Source organism: Pinus tabuliformis, chromosome 8, assembly GCF_031772625.1.
Source record: "Pinus tabuliformis cultivar Carrire ecotype Pingquan chromosome 8, CPIR1, whole genome shotgun sequence".
In the NCBI taxonomy this organism is placed as follows: domain Eukaryota; kingdom Viridiplantae; phylum Streptophyta; class Pinopsida; order Pinales; family Pinaceae; genus Pinus; species Pinus tabuliformis.
In genome coordinates, this window is record NC_142294.1 from 597,495,040 (window position 1) to 597,522,512 (window position 27,473).

Consider the following 27,473-nt stretch of genomic DNA (forward strand, 5'->3'; position numbering starts at 1 on the left):
GGGAAGCTACCTCCACACTTATTTCCTAATGAGAAAAGGAAAATTATTCAGGAGAGTTCAAATTATTCATGGATTTCTAATGAATTGTTCAAAACAGGGCTAGATTGTGTGATCAGAAGATGTGTTCGGGAAGATGAAATGCCTGACATCCTTAAGGCATATCATGATGAACCGTACGATGGACACTTTGCTGACAAGAGGACGGCCTATAAAATCCTTTCTTTAGGATATTATTGGCATCCTCTCTTCAAAGATGCAAAACAATATGTTAGAAGGTGTGACAGCTGCCAAAGAGTTGGGAGACCAACTCTTTCAAATGAAATGCCATTACAGCCACAGGTACTCATCGAAACCTTTGAAAAATGGGCTTTAGATTTCATTGGACCTATTAATCCACCATCTAGACAAAAGAAGTATATATTGGTTTGCACTGATTATGTTACTAAATGGGTAGAAGCCAAGGCATTGCCTTCTGCCACTGAAAATTCGGTTGTTCAATTTCTTTTTGAGGATATTTTTACTCTTTTTGGTGTCCCAAGAGAAATTGTGACAGATCGGGGAAGTCAATTTACATCGAACTTGATGGAGAAGCTGATGGAAGAATACAAAATCAAGCACAGAAAATCTACTCCATACCATCCGCAAGCAAATGGTCAAGTGGAATCTACAAACAAAGTTCTTGAGAGCATCATCACCAAAACTGTTCATCTCCACAGAAGAGATTGGGCAGAAAGGCTTCCTGAAGCCTTATGGGCCTATAGAACTACATGGAGGAACACAACAGGACATTCTCCCTATGAACTTGTTTATGGGAAAGAAGTCCTGCTCCCCATTGAGTTTCAAGTCAAGACCTTCAAGATGGCAGTTCAGTTGGGGATGAATCTATCAGAAGCCCAAAAGCACAGAATGGAGCAGCTGAATGAGCTAGATGAAATAAGACAAGATGCAATTTTAAGGACTGATCTAGTTCAGCACCAAAGAACTAAGTGGCATGACAAATATATCAAAGAGAAAAAGTTTCAAAAGGGAGATTGGGCGTTACTGTTTGATTCCAAATTTAAAGGCTTCAAAGGGAAATTTCAGAATCATTGGCTTGGACCATATGAGATTGATGAAGTCTTTAGCAATGGAGCAGTTCGAGTCAAGACTATTGATGAGTTTCAAACTCCTCTCATTGTGAATGGCCACCGATTGAAAATTTATCATAAGCCACTCTCAAAAGAGGACTTTGTCAAAATGTTTCAAGAAAATTCTGCAATGAGGCTGGTGGGGAAGAGTCCTTCTCCTCCATCAGCCTACTCTTTGTTTCTTTCAGTTAAAAAAAAAAAAAAAAAAAAAAAAAAAAATCTTGTGTATAAGCCTGAAAACCAATTTGCAGTCTTATACAGAAAATGTAGAGTGAAAATCAGGGGTACCTGACACTCTATATTTTCCAAAAAAAACTCTCTTTCTTTCCATCTTCACCTCACTTGTCATTCCACTTCATCTCCATCTCATTTTCATCTCCATTCCACTTCACTCCATTTCATTTTCATCTCCATTCCACTTCACTCCATTTCATTTCCATCTCATTCCACTCATTTCATTTCAATCCATCAATAAAAGTCCCCTTCAGGACTATTTTCATTCAGTTAGTTCTTTTTCTAACTATCTTTGTGCAGTTAAAGGGGTGTTGTCTTAGTTTCCGTAGCTGGAAACCGTTTCCGCAGCTAGCACCAGTTTCCACAGCCAGAAACGATTTCCGCAGCCAGCATCACTCTGTCTCTACAGCCAACAGCACTCTGTTTTCAAAAAAAAAAATCACAGTCAAAGGTTAGTGTCATCAATACCAAAGGCAGCAAAGATATGAGGCATCTGCAAGATCAAACAGCAATAATGGGTCAGAAGCCTTAATCAACAAATGGCAAACTTCCAAAGGTTTGATCAAAATCTCTACCAAATAACAATTTAATGTCATTGTATGCATAGTTATTAGATCATGGAAATTCCACTAAATACAATGATTTGATACGGCAAGATCCATATCACTCCTCTTCCACGATGATAATCCATCCACCTCATTCCTTTCTAACGGTCCCATAATCACTATTAATTCAAACTCGAAATGGGGCTGCTCTTTCATTTATTGGCCGTACGTGGAAGAAGTGACCTACTGTATTATGGCTCTCCTCCACCATAATTTCCGCAGCCAACGTTGAGACGTGGCGTAAGTCATCCGATCCCAAAAGGACTCAGCCCTTATTCTGCCATTATCACTCCACTCCCACATGCATTGAACTCGTTTCTGTTATTTATCCTTTACTCCCTCGTAATCATACTATTTCCTACTCTCCATTTCCGCTGCAACCTCCATAGCTTTGCTCTAAACCCTGATTACAGTCACTGCATACGCTTTGCATTTCGATTACGACCACTCCACTTACCTTAAGAATCCCGTAATTAGCTCGTTTTTCCCTTGAATGTCCACACACAGTAAAATTTTCAGCCGGGGTTGAAAGTCGAGAATGGGAAAGTTACTCAGAGCTGAACCTGAGGGCCCAAAATACCTGGAGGGGTATCCGCAGACGAAGGAGTCATTGAAGAAAGCAAAGTGGCTGAAATTTATTCAAAAGTTCAGAGGTTATAATAAGGAAGTCACTAAAACCTTTGCTCGGTCCTTTAATGGACACGTAGTGGAGGTAGGGGACTTGAAATTTACAATAACAGAGGCCACAATAGCAGCAGCAACCAGTTTACCACAAGAAGGAGACAGATGGTTTAAAAACAGAGGTCTGGATGATCAAGGATGGAAAGTCATGGTCAAAAACCTAGGTATGGATACTTCTATATTTACTAAAGGAATTCCTGTGCATGTAATCAAAGAAGAATGGTCTACGCTGTTATTACTTGTTCAGAAGTTTATTACATGCGAGGGTCGTTTTGGCACCATGTACATGTATCATGCAAGGATTATGATGAATTTTATGGAAGGCCATGCCCTTAATTTACCTTACTTTCTATTAGCAAGCCTGAAGAAAATGAGCTCTACTGTTCAGAAACATGTAGGCCATATTGAATCCCACCTTTACCATCACGGGCTCATCAGAATTCTCATTGAAGATCAATTGAAAAATAATAACGATACTTGGGAAAAGTTTTTGATCAGAAATCACTTCCAAGAAGTGACTGAAGCCTCTGCCAGCAGTTCCCCAAAAATCCCAAAAAGAAATAGGAGGAAAGAAAGAAATGTTACAGCCCAGGACCTTCCTACAGTAGACACTCAGGAAACTGTTCAGGAGGAAGAATAAGAGGGAGCCAGAAATAAGAAGCAGAAAAAGGACAAAGGTAAAATAACTATTCAAGAGACATATCCATCCCCTGAACCATCTGTAGAAGAAGAGTCTCAAACTCTGGCCGATAGATTAGCACATCTTCATGCTACTGCCATCAAAAAGAGAAAACAAAAAGAAAAACAGAGTTCCCAGAAAGAGAGCACTAGTCCATATGTGAGAAGAAGCAGTAGGCTCAAAGGAAAGAAGAAAGTGACCCAAGAAAAACAATCACACTTCATTGATCTAGGTAAGGGAACACCTCCAACTCAGCCTGACATTGAGTCAAGCCCTCCACGTGTTGAGTCAACTCCTCCACGTGATGAGAGTCCTTTTCAGGCAGAACCTCAACCAGATTTTGATTTTGAGCATAGCCTAAGAAAAACACTTGAAGTAGACCCTGACCAGCAGCAGGTATACAACTACCTAGAGTCCTTGGAGCAATCAGTTGCAGGACCAAGCACCATATTGCCACTGGATGAACAAGTACAGTCTTTAAAACAGGAAGTGTTTGAGTTGGAAGTCCTAAATAGGAATATTAAACAAGAAAACGAAGCATTAAAAGAACAGAGTAAGGTAGACAAGATTGTGGATGAAAATACTATGCTCCACTTAGGACTGTGGCAAAAGAAGAATAGAAAGCTGAAGAAAAAGTGTAAGAAGCTGAGCAGGGCATTGATTAATTTGAAGTTCAGATGTCTAGTCAAGAAACCAAGGACCATTTTGGCATCAAGGAGAAAGAGAAGAAGGCTGGATGTTCTTGCAGAAGCATCAGAGCACATGGATTGAGGAAAAGAACTAAGTTTTGGTTGCATGAGGACATGCAACACCTTCACAGTGGGGGTATGTAGAGCCTTGAACCTATCCCTTCCCATACACCTCTCAGCCTCCTTTTCCCACTCATTTCATCCACCAAGTTGATTAAATCATTGTATTTTAGGACTTTTTACATGGTTTTCTAACTATGCTAATGACTGTTGTTTGGTTGAGAATTTTGGTTCAGAGTGCTACATTTCCACAGCCAACACAGGTTTCCGCAGCTGATCCAAGTTTCTGCAGCCAGCACAGGATTCCGCAGCTGTTTTATTAAATGATATGTTACAGGTGTCCTCTAAGAAGATGAGCCACATGGGCAAGTTCCAGGGGTCAAGGACATGGCACGTGTCCCTCCAAATCACCCAGAATAGCCATAAAAGCCCGTGGTCAACGAAGAGGCAAATACCGGTCAACAGAAGTGTTCAGCGGTGGCACGGCTCTGCGTTGCTCTGTTTTTGGGCACGTGAAGCTAGGTGGCATCATCCTTAGCCACGGAGACAATCTAGAAGCACGAATCCAACATCCATACTCTCCAGATTGAATGAACACGATGACAGTTACCTAGATCCGGGGACGCAGAGGATTCACGTGTTTTTAAACAGCTGGTTGAATAGCATAGATCTCGTTAAAGTAGTTTGCTTTCTCCCTACAAGTAAAGCGTCCTTGAACGCTGTAGAGTTAATCGTTTTGTAATCGTTTTTAATGTAATTTTGAGCTCCCCACTGTACTTTTACATTTGCTGTCAATACATGAGAAGACTGTTTTGCATTTAAGCGTATAACTGCTCCTTGAACCGGCTGAAGTAGGCAGAGGGCCCCTGTTTGCTGAAGCCCTGTACAGTAACATTTAATTTCCTACATTTCTTTTTCTTGTTTCATGTATATTAGCTGTACAAATGTCTTTTAAATTGCTGCTTTTTTATTTCTTTTCAACATGTATATTAGCTGTACATAAACTTTGATTTCTGTTGATTTACATTTCTGCACTTTTATGTTCATGACTGATCAGTGTGTTATGCAGGTTTCTTAGCCAAGCCCGGGACAGTTTTCCTTCTTTTTTTTTCATAACTAGTGGCATGCGTGATCATCTTGTCTATGTTGCTGACCTTCATTGTTTTGCAGTTTTGATTTTCCTTACTGTCATTTCTTTAACTTGCATATTTACTTTCTGCTCTTAGATATCAAGTTGTTCATATATTGATGGTTCCTTTTCCATAATCAAATAACTTTATTGGGAGCCAAAATATCACTTAGTATAGCTTGATTTAGTTTGCTTTAGAACTCACATTACTTGACTTATTCATAACTATTTCTTACATGATAAATTCAGCTAAAGGGCAAAAGGTTAAGAGGAAGTTAAAGTATTGTGACTAGTCTCTTTTATGTAGTTTCACTTAGATTTCACATTGCTTAACATTTCATGATATCTTTTCATAGAGAAGATTAAGTTGAAGAGTTGACATAGTGTGAGATAGTTGTTCTTACTTTTAGTTGGATTTAATATAGATTTCATTTTCATTTTCATTCAGCGGCAGAGATACTGGGCCGATGTCATTAGTCCTTTGTTTTATGTCTTTATTTTCCTTTAAGAGTTGATTTTATTGGAGTTGTTGTTCAAGCTTTCTTGTAGAATACTTTTTAAGTTTTGAGAAATCACTTAGAGATCACCACAATCATCCACATTTCACTTGCTTTATTACATTTCCATCACATCACAGTAGGAAAGATACATTCGAAAACAAACTTAAAAAAAGTTAAAAACGACAAAAGATTAAGAAAACGGTTACCTAAGTACATATAGTACACCTCACTTCATCAGCTTACGAGCCCCGGGTTGACATTTAAAAGTTGCAATTTAGACATCACTAAATTGACCAAACACGAACAGAATAGTTGAGGCCACTTAGGCCTATAACACAACATGGAAGACCACCATCGGGTTCACATCCTATGAACTGGTCTATGGGAAGAAGGCTTTGCTGTCAATAGAGTTTGAATTCAATACCCTAAGGATGGCAGCTCAACTGGACCTAGACCTCAGCCATGCACAAAAGGAGAGATTACTTCAGCTCAATGGATTGGATGAATACAGATTGCAAGCCCTTCTCCATACAGAGGTATTTCAGCTTTAGAGAAAGATATGGCATGATAGAAATATCAGGGAGAAGCAATTCCAAGAGGGAGATTGGGCACTACTCTATGATTCAAGATACAAGGATTTCAAAGGCAAGCTGAGGACAAGATGGTTGGGACCCTACACTGTGGAGAAATGCAATGACAATGGTTCAGTTCTAATTAGAACCATTGATGATGAAGCCATCCCCATGCTTGTCAATGGACATCGGTTGAAAGTCTACAAGAAACCCCTCTCCAAGCGAGAGTTTATTGAAGATTTGAATAAAATAGTGATGGTAGTGGAGCATGTCTTAGCTTCCACTTCACCCACTCACTAAAGAAAAAAGAGAAAAAATAAGGACTCAAGTGAAAACCTCCATGAGGCGCTTGAGTCCCATCATTGGGTTGAAAACCTCTTCTGAGGCGGCCCAGTGATGTCAAGAAAAGGGAAAAGAATAAGATCTTTAGGTGAAAACCTCCCTTGGAGGCACCCACAACAGGAAATTAAGGTCAAAACCTCTCTGAGGCACCCTAGTTGTTTTCAAAACAAAAAAAAATGAATTTTTATTGCATTGCAGGTTTGCAGGAGGACTACAGGGAGCAGAAGAAGGTGCCAAGGGGACCCTGACATTCATACCAGTATCCATATCATCTTCTCCACACCTTCCTCCATCATTTTTGGCATCTCTTTCACCCCACTGTATCTCTTCTTCCAAAATTGTGTTTTCTACAAGAGGCTCTATTTTTTCTACAGGAGGCTCCTATAGGGATTACAAAGAGCCAAAAGTGTCTACAGGAGGCAGTTTGAGTGACAACAAAAACTTCATGAGGAACCTATAATCCCTCTTACCATCTTTAAACCTCCTTGCCATCATTTCCAAGCCTGCATCACACTCCAAGCATCATTATTATTTTTTTTTTTCCTTTCCAAGAAAAAACACAGAAAAACAGTTTTTCAGTTTTGAAAAAAAAACAAAAATAAAAGGAGGAAAAGGCACCATTAACTTTACCTAAAGCTTACCTACTATCCCTCCATCATTCATCTCCACCTCTGGCATCATTCTTGAGCTCCAAGCACAGGGAAATAGCTAAAGTTTCAAGGGGAGAAGCAGCTACAGGAGCTCCTGTAGGAATTCCTGTAGTAGCTGATCCCATAGAAGTCCAGCACCAGCAGCAAGGGACAACACATCTGAAGGTTGAAGAGTCAAATGCAGCTTAGCTCCAGCAAAAGAAGAACCTACAAAAACACACAACAACATATCAACAAGTAGAGAGAGCATGCATGAGGGAAAATGAAGGCATGCAGCAAAGAAAGCCACAACACCTCACAACCGATGGCAGCAAATACACTTGGATTACAGGTAAGTAGCTAAGTCACTCCTCTATCTGCATTTATGTAATTAAGAATCATATGAAGGCAACAAGATGGTTGAAATAAAAAAAGGGAAAGGTGGCTAGTTAACTTGGCCACCTTCATTTAGTTGACTCCACTTAACCGAGATATCACCCACACGTGCGCACAGTCAACTCAAGCAAAAGATGCGAAGGACAGGTAGTGGGAGGAAGAGTTAACACTGATGCAGTAATGAGGGGATTATTACGAGGGGGGTCATGATGACCAAGCAAGTGGGGACCAACGGTCCTAATCTAGGAAATGTTCACCTGGCCAGCTCAGCACTCATAACCGAAAACAGCCATAAAGGTAATGAGCACTCCTCCCCCCACATTCTCACCACCTTTTCTTTAGTTTCTCCTCATAACTCAGCCACACAGAAGTCTTCTTATGCCCCAAAAACCTCGTATCCACCATCCTCAATCGATTTCCTCCATATTTTTGCTCTTGGCATCTTCTACAGGAGCCCTATAGGTTTTCTACAAGAGCACCTACAGGAAATCTACAGGAGGGACAACGAGCTTCTGTAGGAGGGGCAGTGAGTCATTTTGAAGGGAGGAAATGTGTTTTTTGGCATGAATTTTAGTCTAAATAGGTAGGGTTCATGAATGCCCTCTGTTGAATATCAAAATGTGAAAGATTTGGTCTCAAATTGAAGATAAAATGAGTTTTTAAGAGGGTAGAAATACATAATAAATAAATAAAAATTGTTTAAAAAAAAAAACATAGTCCCCTCTATTTTTGTATTTCACTCAAAATTATTTGTCTCCACCTCCATATCTAGTTTTTCAAAAGAAGTATAGGCAGTGTGATAGGGGGGTTTATGAGAAAAGATCCCACTAAATCCACTAGACTCCATGCACATCCTCAAGTGGTGGAAATATTACAAGGGAAAATTGGATGAATTTCTTTGAGAAGTTTAGAGGGTTTGATGATGAAATTGCCCATGAATTTTCACTCTCTCTAGTCCCTCACACAAGAACTCATGCAACTGTAACCATTGGAGGCCTCTCCATTGAAATAATCCCTGAATTCATCAGTAAAGTCACTACCCTTCCTCTTGGGCTGCCTTGGAGTAAAGATGAGAAAATAATTGGCCAAGCTGCCAAGAGGAAATTTTTCCAAGATAATGAAACCCCTGTTGAAGACAAAAATGGAATTAGGAGGGCTAGTGTACCATATCCCTAGGATGAGGTTAGCTACCAAGTGATCAAATAAATTTCTTGTGAGGGGAGGCACAACATTGTTTATGGATATCATTTCATAATCCTCCAAGAATTGAGATATGGCATGGATACCCCAACACATCAAAAGCTCAATATCCCTTACTTTCTCCTTCAGTCCCTCATTGACTCCAGCACCAAGGTACAAGAAGGAAATTCACAATAGCTAGCTCACCATGGCCTAATCAAAATCCTAGTAGAAGAAGCCCTCCATACCCTTACAATCCCTATAGCATGGGAAGTTTTCAGAAATATGACAGCTGAGGATGACATTAAGGCATTAACCTATGATGTTAGTGTGGAGTATTAAAGAAGGTATGTTTTCATTGACTATTTTACCATCTTTTCTTTAGAACTCATAACATCTTTTCATCATGAACTAGGTAGATAATGGGAAATCATGACAAAATCTATAAAGATTTATGTGTAACACAAAAACGCTAATAATTGCTATTTCTTATGCAGGAAAAGGCAAAAACTAAAGATTTTTGCTCCAAGGAAAAAGATAGGGCCAAGCTAACCGCTGCCCCTTTGGCAGGGAACCATATGCAAACAAGATGATCTAAATTAAAACATCTCAGCCAAGGAAAGGAAAAGGAGATATCGACTCAGTGCAAGAAAACGACTGGATAACTGAGGATTAACAGCTTGGCAAATCCCTCAGGATCCTTTGATCCTGAGGGATTGCTGCTTAACTATTTTTGCATCCTTGATATCTCCGCTTCAGCTGTTATAAGTAGGGGTAGCATTGCTAGCCCAGGGGGGAGACTGTTAATTTGTCATGTAACTTTGCTTTGTACTTGAACTTTGATCATCGACTCTCATTGAGAAGAGACTTACTGTAACTCTGTTTCAATGCTTTAATATAAATCTGGTTGTTGTTCCATCTGTGATTCTAGAATAACTTCAAGCGGTGTATCCCTGGAGGCTAAGGGCCCGGCCCTGGTGGAACACTTGCTCCTGTATCATTACCTTTAGTTCATGTGTGGTTTGTATTATCAGCTTTAATCGGTAATCTAGTGTGTTTTGTTATCTTATATCGCAGCTCTGTTATATTTTATATATCGTTCTCTGCAATAGGAAAGTCGTATCATGCATTCTGATCTTATAACGTATTGTTGTTCCTTTAAAGTCATTAATGTAATATTGTTGTTCTTTACAGAATGCTGTTGCTATTTAATTGCAGAGTAATCAAGTTGTAACCTTCTTAAATTGGTATTACTGTATTCGTCTATGGTTTATACTTCATATGATTGTTGTTCAATTGACATTGTTGTTCCATTATGAATTTCTATCGTTACCCTTTCTAACCGGGATTAATACTTGTGGTATCAGACTCAGATTACTATTTTCTTAATATTTTTGTGCGCTATGTGTATTATTTATTTCAGCACCATAGGCTCTAAGTGTTGTTCTATGTTTTGTTGGTAATTGGTTGCCGTTCCATTTCTATTTGCTGTCCGGTTTACCCTTTGAGTAAAGATTGACATTTGATTTCTGTAGGGTGAGATTGTTGTACTTGTTTCTATAGATCAAGGTGTTGTTGTTCATCAGACTTAGTTGTTGTTACATCTTCTAGTTGCTGTTCCATTTCTTAATTGTTGTTCCATTTCCTGTTATTTGAGTTATTGATTGCTTTGGTGTGCAGAACGATCTGAAACTGTAGTGGGCATTGGCATTTGTTGTCTAGTCCCCAGATTGATGATCTGTTCCTTGATTACTTTTGGTTACATCAGTTTCCAAAGGGATGAGTTATTGTTACTGGACCCTTGACTGATACATTGCTTAGTTTTCCAAGTGCATGATTTAGGTTTCAAAGTATTTTGCTGTAAGTAGATTTTCTTTCAAGCATCTGTTTACTCTTGTATTTTTTTGAGCACTATACTACTAGCATTACTCTGACAAATGACAGCCTCAAACTGAGTACACTCTTTGAGATAACAAATCATTCCTGGATTGACAAGTGCATGTGAGGTAATTAGAGGTGAAAAAGACCCTTTTTATGACTCGACATTCTGGCACCGTTGCCGGGGAAGAGTGTAGCCATTTGTTTCTTTTTCAGAGTAGTGTAAGAACTCGTTAGGAAAGAGCTGGGTTTTAAAAACGGAAGGTAAGAACCTACGTAAGGAGCATGTAATAGCCCTGCTCCCTTGCCCGCTTTCCTGCAGATTTGTTACTGTTTTGTTTGGGTAGAACATAGCAGTTGATTTGTGTGCATGACTAAGCAGAAAAAGCCAGAAAAGAATCCCAAACCTCTACCCAAGCCTGATAAAGCTAAGGGGCCGGTGACCCTTGGCCGATCGACCTTTATAGACGAAATTCTTAAGAAAGAAGAATCTCAGCCTTCTGTAGGACCTAGAAAATTTACTTCTAGACAGCCTACTAGTTCCCTTCGGGCCACATGATCACCATCTGTAGCCTTTGTTGAGGTGCATAGTCAAATCGAAGAGCAAGATTTTCAAGAAATTGAAAATTTTAGCCCAAACTCATTGCAAGAAGAGAACCTTAGCAATCTCTATGAAGGAAGGGGAGAAACAGGAGAAGCAGAAGAACCAAAATCTCTTCGTAGGGTAATTCAACCATTAAGTAGCCCAGATAAGGGAAGTGCTGCAAAAATCATTTATAACGAAATTCAAGAACCTGAATCCCCTTAGACATTAGGCACTCTCATCATCCTAGATAAAGAAAGTGCTGTCAAGGCCATTCCCTCTCGACAACCTAGGAATACCCTCCTAGATATCCCATAAGGCTATTGGCATATATTTGATCAAATGGCCCAGAATCAGCCTAACACCCAAACCTCTACTCTACAATACCCCATTGTGGATACTGCAGCCAATGCACCTATGAAAGCAATTCCCCTCTAGCATATCCCTACATTCCATGGCCTTACATCAGAAGATCCGGATGCATTTCTGTTTGAATTTGACATGCTGTGTAGAGGATATGACTATACCACCGATCCCCAGAAACTGAAATTATTTCCTTCTACATTAAAAGGAGCTGCTTTAAGATGGTTTATGGGATTAGGTGGTGGTGTTATAAATAATTGGGATCAAATGAAAGAGTCTTTTCTAAAAAAGTATCAGGACTATTGCAGGTCTCGAGAATTAAAAGATGAAATATTTCAGATGGTGGCTAAACCAAATGAAACATTAGAAGAATATGTTGAACAATTCCAGTATAATCTTCAAAGATCTCCTTATGCATAATTACCTTTACCTGATAATGTATTCAAAATAGCATTAATTAGGGGAATGAAGGAACAATGGATTGAGACATTAAACATTATGGGGAAAGGAGATATTTATCAAGAAAATTCTACTGACATTATTGATTTATGTATCAGGAGTTCGAGAGGCAGCACAAGACTAAAACCAGCAAAGCATGATCGATTTGTAAGGGATAATAGAATTTCAGCAAAAGGAGTAACTCGTGCAGAAATTGGAAATTTATTAGAAAATTGTAAAACTGACATATTGGGGACACTGACAGCACAACTTAATATTATGCAAGCTAAACAGAAGCAAGCAGAAGCAAAACAGAATTTGTCAATCTTCTGTCCCAGATGCAGAAAGAAACGCAGCCACAAGGAGTGTCCATTAGATGCAGTTCAAGTTTGCGCCATTTGTACAAAAGACCACTCCACAGAGAGCTACCCCTCACTTCCTGGATTGAAAGTAGTATACAAAGAAGCAGAAGAAGAGCCAGAACCAGTGTATCTACTTAATCAGCGCCGTCAGTGGCAGCCATGACAAACAGGTATGTTCTTAGACCCAACTTCTTCTTTCCAGCCTCAGCAATACCATGCTCAACAATATAATTCAATGTGGAAAAATCAACCTCCCTTCCCGAATTGGTCACAACAATCATTCCCTTCATCATCTCCATGGCCGAGTCAAGTAAGCCAACCCAATTGGCCAAATTTTCCCTATACCCTACCATATTGGCAAAACAATGTTTTCCCACCACAATGGACTCCTCCTACTTCACAGAGTCAAACCTGGCAGACAAACTGGCAAAGACCGATGAATCAGCCAGTAGGAACTATTCCGCTCCCTCAACCTACACTGCCAGCCCTACAACAAAATCCCCAGTCTAATTTAAGGCCGCAACTCCCAGCCCAACCCAACCCCAATCCAAATAACAGACCAGTCCAGACCATTCAAATAATCGAAACACCAGAGATAGGAACCGATCTAAAGGAGTGTGATGACCTTCGATTAAGATCTGGGTGTATCATTGAAACAGAGGGAGATAAAACAGTGCAAGTTGAAAATCAGTTACCTATAGAACAATCGTTGCAGGAAGAGGACGTGGCCAGACAACAAATTCAGGATCCAACAACCACATCTTCTCCTCCATTCCCAGAACGCTTAATTATACCTCGACCTATACAACATCCTGATTTTGACATTCTGGGAGAATTACGAAACCTGTATATAAAAATCTCGTTCCTCCAAGCCATTCAAGACATCCCGATATATGCAAAGACTATTAAAGAACTATGTATAAAGAAACCAAGGAGGACAATAACAAATAACCCAAAAGTCCAAGTAGTTGGCACTTTATCTGACTTATTATCAGGAAAAGAAACACCAATTAAATACGAAGACCCAGGAAATCCAATAGTAACCGTACAAATCTATGGTCAAACCTTCTCAAATGCCTTAGTTGATCTAGGAGCTGCAATTAACATCTTAACAACCGCTACTTGCCAAAAACTGGGCATTACATCAGTCGAACCGACCTCCACTTTATTAGAACTGGCTGATCGATCTGTAGTTAGGCCAGAGGGCACACTACAGGATGTTATGGTATCTGTTGATTCCTGGGAATATCCGGCCAATTTTCTGATAATAAACCCCAAAAGCCGACTTGATGGACATCCATTGATTTTAGGCAGACCTTGGCTCGCAACTGCCGATGCTTATATTGGCTGCCGACAAGGTAATATGACCATTACTAGGGGGACAAATATTAAAAATCTAGATTTATATCCCCCAGCGCAGCCAAGTGTCACCATAATAAAAACTAACAAGCACCCTATATCATACCTCACAGAAAATATTAGATCTCCATTAACTATACAAAAGGCCCTCGACTTCAAAGACCAAACAGAAGACGATGCCATTAATAATTTCATTAGCCAAGCCAAACCCAGATCCCACGTACAATGTCACATGATAGAAGTGGCATTTGATAATGAATTGGAAGAGGATCTTTTTAAAGATATGCATGATCAACCAATACCTACTACCTCTATCTCAAATAGAAAAATTGTGGAAATTGAGCCAGGAAAGACCTTAAACATTAATGCCAACCTGACTTTAGAAAAAAAAAAGAAACTCATCCAGTTATTGAGGAAACATAAAAAGGAATTTGTATGGGACTACCCTGATATGAAAGGAATTGATCCCCAGTTATGTACACACCACATTTATATAGAAAAGGATTCGAGACCTGTTCGCCAACCGTAAAGGAGACTTAATCCTCATCTAAAAGACGTTGTAAAAGCTAAACTCCAAAAACTTTTAGATGTTAATTTCATCTACCCTATCTCCGATAGTAAATGGGTCTCTCCACTTGTTGTGGTACCGAAGAAGAATGGAAAGTGGAGGATTTGTGTAGATTATAGAGAACTAAACAAAGCAATCCAAAAAGACTACTTTCCCCTTCCATTCATTGATCAAGTATTAGACACTTTAGCAGGAAAGAAATTCTTTTCTTTCTTAGATGGATTCAGTGGATACAATCAGATTCAGATTGCCCCTGAAGACCAAGACAAGACTACATTTACTTGTCCTTGGGGAACATTTGCCTACAGAGTTTAACCTTTTTGCTTATGCAATGCTCCTGCCACATTTCAAAGAGCTATCCTCAGTATTTTTTCAAACCTAATAAATGAGGGGCTCGAAGTCTACATGGATGATTTTACACCATACAGAGATGATTTTGATCCAACATTGGACACACTGGAAAAAGTCCTACAGCGTTGCATTGCCACCAGGCTTTGCTTAAGCCGTGAAAAATTCTATATGATGATGACTGAAGGACCTATTCTAGGCCATTATATCTCAGCAGCTGGCATACAAGTAGACCCAGCCAAAATCCAAATAATTTTGCTAATTCCCACCCCTACCACTCAAACAGAGGTATGCAGTTTTCTTGGATTTTCTGGTTATTATAGAAGATTTATAGAACATTATTCACATATTGCTGCACCTCTATATGCACTGACAGGAAATGTTGACTTTCTTTGGACAGAAAAATGTGACCATGCTTTTCAAGATCTGAAGAAGCTTGTCTCCACAACTCCAGTCCTTCGTGGACCAAATTGGAACCTACCATTCCATATTTCATCAGACGCCTCAAAATCAGCTATTGGAGCAATCCTTGGGCAGGAAGAAGATAAAAAACCATATGTAATTTATTATATTAGCAAGAATTTATCCCCTGCTGAATTGAATTATACTGTTACTGAAAAAGAATTTCTAGCTGTAATACATGCCATCAATAAGTTCAGGCATTACATTACTGGATATCCTGTTATTTTATATACAGATCATTCTGCCATAAAATATTTAGCAAATAAACCAATCACAACTGGTAGAGTAACTAGATGGCTGATTTTATTGCAGGAATTTGATATTACAATCAAGGACAGACCCAGAAAAGAAAATCTTGTAGCTGAATTTCTCTCGCGAATACCAAAACCAGTGGATGCAGCAGCAGTTGAAGATCAATTCCCAGATGAGCATTTGTTTGCTGTCACTGTTAAAACACCCTGGTATGCTGATGTTGTGAATTACTTAGCAGTAGGTAAATTACCAAAACATTTGACCCCCAATGAGTGAAAACAGATTGTCCAGCAAAGTGTTCGATTTTCCTGAATTGGGGGCTACCTATTCCATACAGGAGCAGATATGCACATCAGCAGATGAGTCCAGGAGGATGAAATTTTTGATATTTTGAAATCTTGTCATGGTGGACCATGTGGCGGACACTCTGCCGATAAGAGAACTGGACATAAGTTGTTGCAGACAGGATATTACTGGCCTCAATCTTCAAGGACGCAAAGAAGTTTGTTCAAGCTTGTGACAGTTGTCAAAGAGCAGGATGCCCTGATCAGGCTAATGAAATGCCCCTGAACCCACAACAGGTTATTGAACCATTTGAGTGATGGGCACTTGATTTTGTTGGTCCAATTAACCCATCCTTGAATCAGAAAACATATATTCTGGTGGCAACAGAATATGTCACCAAGTGGGTTGAGGTAGAAGCATTACCGAGAGCTACAGAGGATTCTGTTATATAATTCCTGTTTCATATATTTGTGCGATATGGGCTTCCAAGAGACATAGTTACAGATGGTGGACCACAGTTTGTTGGTAATAAGATTGTTGCAACACTTAAAAACTATCATATCTAGCATAAAATTACTACTCCATACCACTCACAAGCAAATGGGCAAGTAGAAAGCAACAATAAAATAATAGAAGCAATTCTGACAAAAACCATTGCATCACATAGACGTGATTAGGCTGCAAGACTACCAGAAGCCTTGTGGGCCTATAGAACAATGTGGAGAAGCACTACTGGCTATTCACCATACCAATTGGTGTTTGGAAAGCAACCCATTTTCCCCATAGAATTCGAAATCCAAACACTGAGAACAGCACAAGAAGTCGGCCTAGATCTAAACGAGGCACAGATTAATAGATTACAACAAATCAATGAGCTAGATGAAATCAGGCTCTCTGCCCTTCAACATACTGCATTAATCCAACAGCAACGAGCTAAATGGCATGATGCTCTCATTAAAAACAAAGTCTTCCGCGAAGGAGACTGGGCGCTCTTATACGATTCCAGGTTTCAGGATTTTCCCAGGAAACTTCAGACTCGCTGGCTAGGGCCATATGAAATCCAGAAGGTACATGATAATGGCACCTTAACTCTAGTCACTATTGATGGATTTGGACATACCTTTAAAGTAAATGGCCACCGAGTTCGATTATACCGCAAACCGCTTACTCGGGAATCCTTCTGTCAGCAACTACGCGAGGACTCGGATATGCAAATTCTATAGGGGGAAGAGCAATCTTCCTCACCTGTAATTCATTAAGTAATTCACCTTTTTATACTTTGTACATAATTTCCTTGTTCTGTATATATTTTTGTATTTCCATTGTTTTTCCTGCTGTTCCTTTTTCAGAAGCAACAGCACTTTCGATTTTTGTTGTTCCTTTTCTAAAAAGATAGCATTTTTGTTTGCTGTTCCTTTTTCAAAAGAATAGACCTCTATTTTAGCCGTTTCATTTTCTTTTTTTTCATTTTACTGTTCCTTTTCCAAAGGAACGACATTGGAGTGTTCTGTTGTTCATTTTCCAAAGGAACAACACTTTTGATCTTTGTTGTTCCTTTTCTAAAGGAACAACACTTTCAATTTTTTTCTGTTCCTTTTCCAAAGGAATGGTATTCGCGTGGTCCGTTGTTCCTTTTCCAAAGGAACAACATGTTTGATTTCTGTTGTTCCTTTTCTAAAGGAACAACACTTTCAATTTTTGTTGTTCCTTTTCCAAAGGAACGACATTTGGGTTTTCTGTTGTTCCTTTTCCAAAGGAACGACACTTTTTGATTTTTATTGTTCCTTTTCCAAAGGAATGACATTTGCGTTTTTGCTATTCCTTTTCCAAAGGAACGACACTTTTTAGCACTTGCGTTTCTGCTGTTCCTTTTTCAAAGGAATGACACTTTTGGATTTTCGCTGTTCCTTTTCTAAAGGAATGGCATGTTCGGTTTTTGCTGTTCCTTTTTCAAAGGAACGACACTTGCGATTTTTGCTGTCCCTTTTTCAAAGGAACAACACCTGTATTCCTTTGCCCTTCCTTTTTCAAATAACAACATTCTTGTACTCCTTCTACTTATGCCTGAAGATCCCTGTTGTTCCTCTTGTTTCAGGTCTTTTGGAGCACAACCATACACTCATGCAATGGATACAAAGCTAGGGCATACTGAAATTAGAGAATTATATAAACTACTATTTTTACAAGAAATTGTTGTGAATTTATAACGAGGAATGAAGGAAGGACACAATTATTCATTACTTTTGCTGTCACTACCCTACTAATACTGACATGATTGGTCATCTTTTTCATGCTGATTCTTTTTTCCCATAATCTTCTTTGATAATTATTAAAGAATGAGAACAAAGGGCTTATATTTTTCTATTGAGATGTTAAGACTTCTTCCACCATTCCTACTCTTAAGAAGGGTTGAACCACCCTTTGTGTATAAATGGGAAAGCATGTTATAAAAATTAAAAAAAAGACGAATGCTTTGAATTGTCAAATGCAGGATAAGGGGTCTCATCAAGAACCAGCCTACCATGATCATAAGGAAGAAAGTGAAGTGGCATTCCCACTATGGCCACCACACCAGGGATATGGTCCAAGAGGCACATCAGAAAAAATAAAGAGTCCTTGGAACGGGAGGTCTCATCACGAGCCGCCTGTCCACCTTTCACTCCTTCCTAGTGAATGGCATTATGATTTAACTAGTTACCAAGACAACATAATGGCATCCATTTTAACACTGAATAGAACTTCCTATGCATACACAAAGGATCATGGTTCCATGGGTGAAACAAACAACTCTGCCAAGGTTATGGAAACCTGTCGGTAGAAGAGCTCTGTTAATGGTATTGAAGTCACATTTCTTATACGCCAATAGTCATCATTAATACCCTTCTCGGTCTTATACCTTTGTAATCTGTCAAATAGGATTGTGCATTTCCCTTCCCCGAACCATTAAACGCATGAAAATCCATTATAACCAATCATGACGGAAAAAGTAGACAATGACCGCATTACACTCGTTATGCATGTTAGCTATCCTATCCACCCAGCCTCGCATCATGTAAAAACATTTTCTTATTTATTAAGCAATCCGATTATACACCTCGATTTCAGTAATCTGCTACTTTTGTAAACATGGCATTGTTGCATACGCTGTTCCTTTATGACCCTGTACCAGAACAGACCGGCCCGCCACTCCTTCATTTGACGGCCAAGGATGGCCTATCACATTGCAGGGGGGGGGCTGACTTCATAATTTGCTGACATATGTGTCAGGCTATCACTCGTCAAATTCTTACTTGGGAATAGCAAGGCTTAACGGTATCTCGTTTTTCAATTTGCATGCTGTTCCTAAGATATTTCTGTCTGCAATAACTAGGAAGATTTGAATGAGCTTTGCAATTTTACTATTTTTCTTTTGTGTTTCTAACATTTCGAAGAGCTTGCTGTTCTGTTGCCGTTTATGTGTTTTTACAGTAAGCTAAAGCATGGGGGGAAGGTCAATTCGAAGAGAACCATAGGTATTGACAGTTTCCGACGCTGCACGGGAAATCCTGGCAAGGGAAAGATGGTTAGTCTATCTTAATCACATTCAGGAATCCAACGAGACCGTGGCAATAGAATTCTTGCAGAATTTACAAGAAAATCACTCCACAGTAAGGGGAAAACATATAGCAGTCACCGATGACGTAATTGCAGAGGTCTCGGGACTGCCAGCCACTAGACCTGTGTGGACTCTGAAGAAGGAGAGACTGCAAAAGATCATGGAGATCTTCTAGGATGAAGGCTAGAACCTGACAGTCAGAGGAAAGGGAGTCCTACCAGCAGCATTAGGAGAGTCGTGGGCAGAATTGGCAAGGATCATCCAGAGCTACATCACCTGTGAAGGCAGGAAAGACGTGGTAAGACCACGACACCTTAAACTCTTAGCTATATTAAAAGAAAAATGCTCTGTGAACCTACCTGCATTTTTAAATTCATTACTGCATGATGTTGCCCGAAGCATGAAAAAGTCACAACATGTGGAATCGGTGGTGAGTCACCATGGGCTGATACGGCTAATAGTTAGCCACAGTTTGGCTCAGCAACAGAGCAGCTGGGAAGAACTAATTGCTATAATAGATGGAGCACCAACTCCGCCAACCCCAAAACGCAAACACACTGCCAGTACACCAGATAAACCATCAAAACAGAGAAAATCAGTTAGATTGGCATGGATTAGAGGAAGATTGGAAAATCACCAAGGGGGTACCAGCCAGCCTATGGAGATAGACGAATCAAGGGATGAGCAACCCCCGCAATTGGAAGGAGAAGAGAATCAGAAAGAATCAGAAGAAAATGTGGAAGGAGAGACAGAGGAAGAGACCGAGCAACCTGAGCAGGTGGAGGTGGAGGTAGAACAACATGAAGAGAGTCCACTGCAAAATCCATTGCAAGAGGACGAATTGGGAAAAATTTTATCCAATATGGGCGAATATGGCCAGCCTCTCAGCCCGCCAGGCCTCCAGACTGAGAAAGAACCGAATGAGCATTCTTCTCAGGATAAAAATGCACCCCAGGAATTGCACAACGGGGAAGAAAACGAAGAGAATCATTCTGTTCATGATGAAAGCATGACAAGAGGAGGAAATGATGAAGACATAGAAGGGGAACAATCTGCCCTAGCTAGACTACACCAGAAGAGTTGCATGAAGAAGAAGGGGTGGACAAGGAAGTTACCCAGGAAGTAACAGAGCCAGTTAGGGTTTCTACTCCTAAGCAGGCTGAACAAAACACCGAAGAAGCACCCCAGGAGGAAAACCAGGGAATTGGACAAGATAACAGTCCAGGCCCGAGTAAACAGACAGCTGTTCCTTCTAAGGAAGCAGAAGAAATCAAACGATTACGAAAAGAACAACAAAGGTTATTAAATGTGATAGCTCGACTTTGGCAGCAAATCAGGGTTTTAAGAATGAGAAAGAGAGCAAAAAGAGCTTCAGGGGAAAGACATGTAGCTACTTCGGTGAGACCACCTAAGAAAAAGATTCGAAAGACCCCTGTTCAACCTGTTGTTCAAAACCCTGTCGAAGAATAGTCTGCTATTCAAATTGCTATAGAAGAACAGTCTGTTGTTCAAATTGTTGTCGAAACACAGTCTGCTGTTCAAACCACCGTTGAAAAACAATCTGTTGTTCAAACTCTTGTTAAAGCGCAGACTGCCATTCAAAAGCAAAAGGAACAGCATCCCACTGTTGCTCATGTTGAAGTACAAACGGACGATATATTGGCCTGTGACAAGGAAGTTCAGACAGAGGCATAGTCTTCTGAAAGGATACAGACTATAAACACAAGGTGGTGCAATAGGAAGATTCAAGTAAATCTTCCACTGGCCACTATTGCATGGGATAACGATCCGAGGACAGTAACCCTACAAGAGGATTTGACGCAAGTGCAGCAAGAAGTTGAAAAACTCACGGAACAAACGATTTCTCGAGAAAAGTATGAAGAATTACAACAACAACTGAGGAATGTCAATTTATAAGAAAGCCAAGCCTTTGAAGGATGGCGAAAATAACAAGAAAAAGTTGCAAAGTTAACTCATAGATTAGATGTAGTTATCAGACAGATGGATACCTTATGCTCTTTGTACACTGACGTCCTAGCATGTAGAGCCCCTACCAAGAATTATGCCTTGTTCTTAATGGAACGATATTTGCAATTGAAAATTAAAGCTGTCAAAGCAGGAGCCCCTATACAAATTAATACCATTGATGACTTTATAAATTGTTGTAAGCATTATGGAGTAAAGGTTCAAAGACTACTATGTGAATTCTATCTGCATAACCTTATGCTAGACCAGGACACAGAGTAGAACCCTGGCCCTTTCGTTGGGGATATCCAACTGCAGGCATTTATTTCATTTGGAGTTAATCAAATCAAATGGCTTAAAGCCTATAATGCCTTCCAAAGACAAGAAAACGGATTAGACTTATGGGTAAGAGCTGAGCCTAGAGATCCATTATAGTTATGGAACCAACATAGGAGCCCTATGAGGACTCCAGGTGTGATTAACGCGTTAAAACCCATTCATATAGCAATCAATCGGCAAGGGATAGAATACTTCTTTACCATTAAGGACCTTGCCATTGTAGCTGCTAAATTTCGATATCAGACCTCTAATCCGAACATCCAACTCAGGGAACCATTTAATTACGAGAATTTTAAGTTCGTCGTTGATCATCTGAACCTCTATGGCAAAATGATCCTAAGGGCAGGGCCATCTTGGTTAGGATATAGGTTTTGAAGTCTGATTATTTGGCACCCTGCACCTAGATACCAAGCCCTGTATGAGATGCCTGAGGGTCAAAGAGGCCATCTTTTTGAACACCTAGTTAGGCATCATGGCTATAGGCCACCACATTAGATCCCATCTTTAGCCTACTCTCTCACTGACTTACATGTCAACTACAATGTTTTCACGAGGGCATGAAAAAGGGTAAGCAAGGGGGTGTGTGGAGTATTAAAGAAGGTATGTTTTCATTGACTATTTTGCCATCTTTTCTTTAGAACTCGTAACATCTTTGCATCATGAACTAGGTAGATAATGGGAAATCATGACAAAATCTATAAAGATTTATGTGTAACACAAAAACACTAATAATTACCATTTCTTATGTAGGAAAAGGCAAAAAGTAAAGATTGGCGCTCCAAGGAAAAAGACAGGGCCAAGCTAACCGCTGCCCCTTTGGCGGGGAACCGTATGCAAACAAGACGATCTAAATTAAAACATATCAACCAAGGAAAGGAAAAGGAGATATCGACTCGGCGCAAGAAAATGACTGGATAACTGAGGATTAACAGCTTGGCTCATCCATCAGGATCCTTTGATCCTGAGGGATAGATGCTTAACTATTTTTGCATCCTTGATATCTCCACTTCAGCTGTTATAAGTAGGGGCAACATTGCTAGCCCGGAGGGGAGACTGTTAATTTGTCATGTAACTTTGCTTTGTACTTGAACTTTGATCATCAACTCTCGTTGAGAAGAGACTTACTGTAACTCTGTTTCAATGCTTTAATACAAATCTAGTTGTTGTTCCATCTGTGATTTTGGAATAACTTCAAGCGGTGTATCCCTGGAGGCTAAGGGCCTAGCCCTGGTGGAAAACTTGCTCCTGTATCATTACCTTTAGTTCGTGTGTGGTTTGTATTATCAGCTTTAATCGGTAATCTGGTGTGTTTCATTATCTTATATCGCAGCTCTGTTATATTTTATATATCATTCTCTACAACAGGAAAGTCGTATTGTGCATTCTGCTCTGATAACATATTGATGTTCCTTTAAAGCCATTAATGTAATATTGTTGTCCTTTACAGAATGTTGTTGCTGTTTAATTACAGAGTAATCAAGCTGTAACCTTCTTAAATTGGTGTTACTATATTCGTCTATGGTTTATACTTCATACGATTGCTGTTCAATTGACATTGTTGTTCCATTATGAATTGCTATCATTACCCTTTCTAACCGGGATTAATACTTGTGGTATCAGACTCAGATTACTGTTTTCTTAATATTTCTGTGCGCTGTGTGTACTATTTATTACAGCACCATAGGCTCTAAGTTTTGTTCTATGTTTTTTTGGTAATTGGTTGACGTTCCATTTCTATTTGTTGTCCGGTTTACCCTTTGAGTAAAGATTGACATTTGATTTCTGTAGGGTGAGATTGTTGTACTTGTTTCTATAGATCAAGGTGTTGCTATTCATCAGACTTAGTTGCTGTTACATCTTCTAGTTGTTGTTCCATTTCTTAATTGTTGTTCCATTTCCTGTTATTTGAGTTATTGATTTCTTTGGTGTCCTGAACAATCTGAAACTGCAGTGGGCATTGGCATTTGCTGTCTAGTCCCCAAATTGACGATCTGTTCCTTGATTACTTTTGGTTACATCAGTTTCCAAAGGGATGAGTTATTGTTACTAGACCCTTGACTGATACATTGCTTAGTTTTCCAAGTGCATGATTTAGGTTTCAAAGTATTTTGCTGTAAGTAGATTTTCTTTCAAGCATCCGTTTACTCTTGTATTTTTCTGAGCACTATACTACTAGCATTACTCTGACAAATGATAGCCTCAAACTGAGTACACTCTTTGAGATAAAAAATCATTCCTAGATTGACAAGTGAATGTGAGGTAATTAGACGTGAAAAAGACCCTTTTTACGGCTCGACGGTTAGTCCTGCTGTCAGTGAGGAGGGAGAACATCAAGGAGGAGAAGATGAAGCCAGTGGTGACATAGCAGAGTAAGAGAGGGAGGAGGAAAGAAAAGAAATAGAGGAGGGGAGAGTTGAAGAGACGGAACAAGAGGTAGAAAAAGAGACAGAGCAGGAGGAGGAAAAAGAGACAGAAGAGGGAGAAAAGGAGGCAGAGAGGGCAGAGAAAAGAGAAGAGTCCCCTGAAACTTTTGAAAGAGAAGCAATAGCTACCCTCACTGCCCTCAGTACACCAGTCAAGCAGAAGCAGAAGAGGAAAAGAAAAACCTCCATGTATTTCAAGGCAAGGAAGAGTACCAGAATTAGAACAGGCAAAACTCAGTCCTCATCAAAGACTCCCATTAACATTGAAGATTCACCATCTGCCAAGGTGAAAGAATCTCCTTCCAAGACACCCATAACCTATGAAAGGAGGACTACAAGATCTTCTACATGGAAAGGAAAGGAAATTCTATAGGGCCCCAAACCAGACCTACAGGAGGCTAAAACAGTCCTACATGAGACATTGTCCAGACTACAGGAGACACAAAAACTTGAGGAAAAGATAGGAGGACAACCAGAGGTGAAAGAGGAAGCACAAGAGCTACAAGAACCTGACCCCCAGCCTAATCTTGACTCCTATTATAGACTACTTGAGGGAGGCAAGATAATCCCACAAAAATTTGCAATTCCACTGTTTTTCGAATTGGAAAAAGAGAGAGTGATAACGCATAGGTGGACGCAGATAGCCAAGTCCAAAGGAGTTGAGTATATTGGCCACATGGAAGACAAACTAAGGGAAATGGGCAAGGAATTGAGTGCTCTCAGAGACAAAGAAGCCATTATAAGAAGCCACCTTGAGAATGAGAATGAATTACTAAGGAGGCAGCTACAGGAGAAAGAGACTCATTTGGTATACATGGCCAGTGTATCCATAGAAGCATTACAATGTAGAACACCAGCCAAATCTTATGGCCTCTATCTGAAGGATCAATGGCTTCAATTCCAAATAAAAATTTTTGCACAAAAAGGCATAATGCCTTTCCAAGACTACAGGCAGTTCATGGATTTGTGTGACCAAAGCACCTCCAACGACAAATCAAAGATGGCAGAGTTATATCTACACAACATGGCCCTCACAAACCTGAATGTGTGGGACCCCAATGCCAAGCTAGGGGATCTGCAATTAATGGCCGTGGTGTTATGGATGAACCATGATGAATTGAGGGTAGCAGAAATAAAACAATTGTTAATAGAATAGCAGAATGAACCATTGATAATAAGAGCTGAGCCATCAGATCCTATGGCATTCATTAGCACACACAACTTGCTTGCCAATGGCCCTCAGATTGCCCCTAAATATCTAGCCAATCGGGAACAAGCCATTGCACACTTAGAAGATATGCTTAGGCTACCTGGGGATGACTGTGTGTATGCATGCATGAGAAGATGGAACACCCTACCCCACAACTTGCAGATCATAGAATATCATCCCCCCATGAGGCTGAAGGAGGCATTGAAAAGAGTGCCAATGTACAAGCGCTCCATGCAAAGGCTGAAGGTCAACTGGATTGGCCTCAAACTGAATCCTCCACTCATATTAGGCATGCTAAAAGGCAGAAGAGAAGAAGAAGAGAAGGAGAAGTGGAACACAAGATTATGGAGAACATGAGCAGACCACATCATAACCCTGGAATGCTAGGGAAGCCACCAGGGCCATGAAAGACCAAGAGATTGACTAGGTTGCTTAGAGGATGAGCAACACCTTCAGTAGGGGGGTGATGATGAGCCTCATAAATGGGTAATTATATGAGCTCATTTTTACCTCCTAACCTAGTCAAATCAACCATTCTCTTAGCTTATTGTATGATTTTCTGATTATATTTATGCTTATAGTGTGATTTGAGTTAGTTATTATGCCATGTGGTCTAACATGTAGTTAATGCAGATTATTGATGGATTTCGAGGTCAAAGTCAATGATCTAGTGGTCAAACTGCAGCAATAACTTGAAGTAGATAGAGGGGAGGACTTATAGGAGGGAATCCCCCTCATTTATTTCTCCTCACTTTGAATTCCCCTTGATTCATCTCAGAGTACAAGCAGCTAAATCATGCACTAGAAGGCAGCCGAGCAAGTGGAAGATGATTGATAGTTATCTCGAGTTTTGGGAGCCAAGCCTCCCTAATTTTAAGGAAGTTGTTGGTAGCTTTAGATGTATAAGTAGAGAGGCCTAGGGCCTCACTAGGGTCATCATTTTTTTGCTTGTGTAAAATCTGCTCAAATTTCAAGCTTACTATTTTATGATAGTTTTATGTAATTTTGCTATTTTTTGATAATGAAGATGGAATCCTTTTTGATCTAGCACTGAGTTACCTTAGAGGGTTGAAGCTCTTGGGTTAGGGACCAATCCAAGTAGCCAAGCTTCTCTTTACTTTTATTTGTATGTTTTACTTCAGTTTGTAGATTGGTTTGCTGTTAGATGCATTTCTCCTATGGTTAAGAATAGGTTGCTTTTGATGATTTAGTAGCTTGATTCCATTTGTGCTTTCTGTAGCAGGTTAAGAAGTGATCAGAGAAGATTCAAAAGGCTATAAATAGTGCCTTTGCCTGTCTTCCTCCCTCTAGGACCATGATTTAAGGCAAAGACTCTCTTGTTGCCCCAAAAACACAAATTTTCCTCATTCCTAGGACTTCTAGTGTTTGCAGCTCTCTAGTAGGTTGATAGTCCAGTTTTGTTTTGCTTTAGATCTTGTTTATCATTTTCACTTCCTGATTTGCAATAGTCCTCTTGCATGCTTTCCTTTCTTATAGCAATTCCTTCTATATATCATAGTTTAGGCCATTTTAATGCAAAACTCTGTTTTTCCTAGGATGCACTCATTTCATTGGCTGCTTGATTTTCTTGGCTGACTGTCAGTTTCTATGCAACAGATATCTTCCAGCAGCAGGCCAGCTTACTAGCAACCACACCCTCCATCTGATCCATGCCCTATAGGTCTCCCAAACCTCACCTCAATTCTGCCCTAGTTTCCTTCATTTTTCATAGAACTTCTTCCTCTCTCCTTGAGCAAACCCAATCATCTTTCTTTCTCCTGGTGATTCATGGTAGACCTTAGGCACCCTAACACCTCATTCCAACCTTCATCCACATTTTCCATCCACTCTCACACCATAAAAACAACGAAAATTTCTCTCGGCCTCCTCTTGTAGGCCTCCTGTAGTTTCCTTGTTTTCCTCCTGTAGTTTTCCTGTGTCCTCATGTAGTTTTTCCTATAGGATTTATTTTGAAGTCTGAGTGTGGGAAAATCCTCCAAAAGGCCACCTAAGACCTCCTAGGACCAATCCACACCATCCTACATCCTCCCAAGCTCAAAAACTTCCCTCTAACGCCACCTGTTCACTGCCACACTCACACACAATAAATTAGATGCATGTTAAATTCACATAAAAACACATAAAAATCCAAAATTATGTTTTTTGCTTATTTACTTCCAGAAATAGCATGGTTAGATGTTTTTTACTTCCTTGAGTGGGT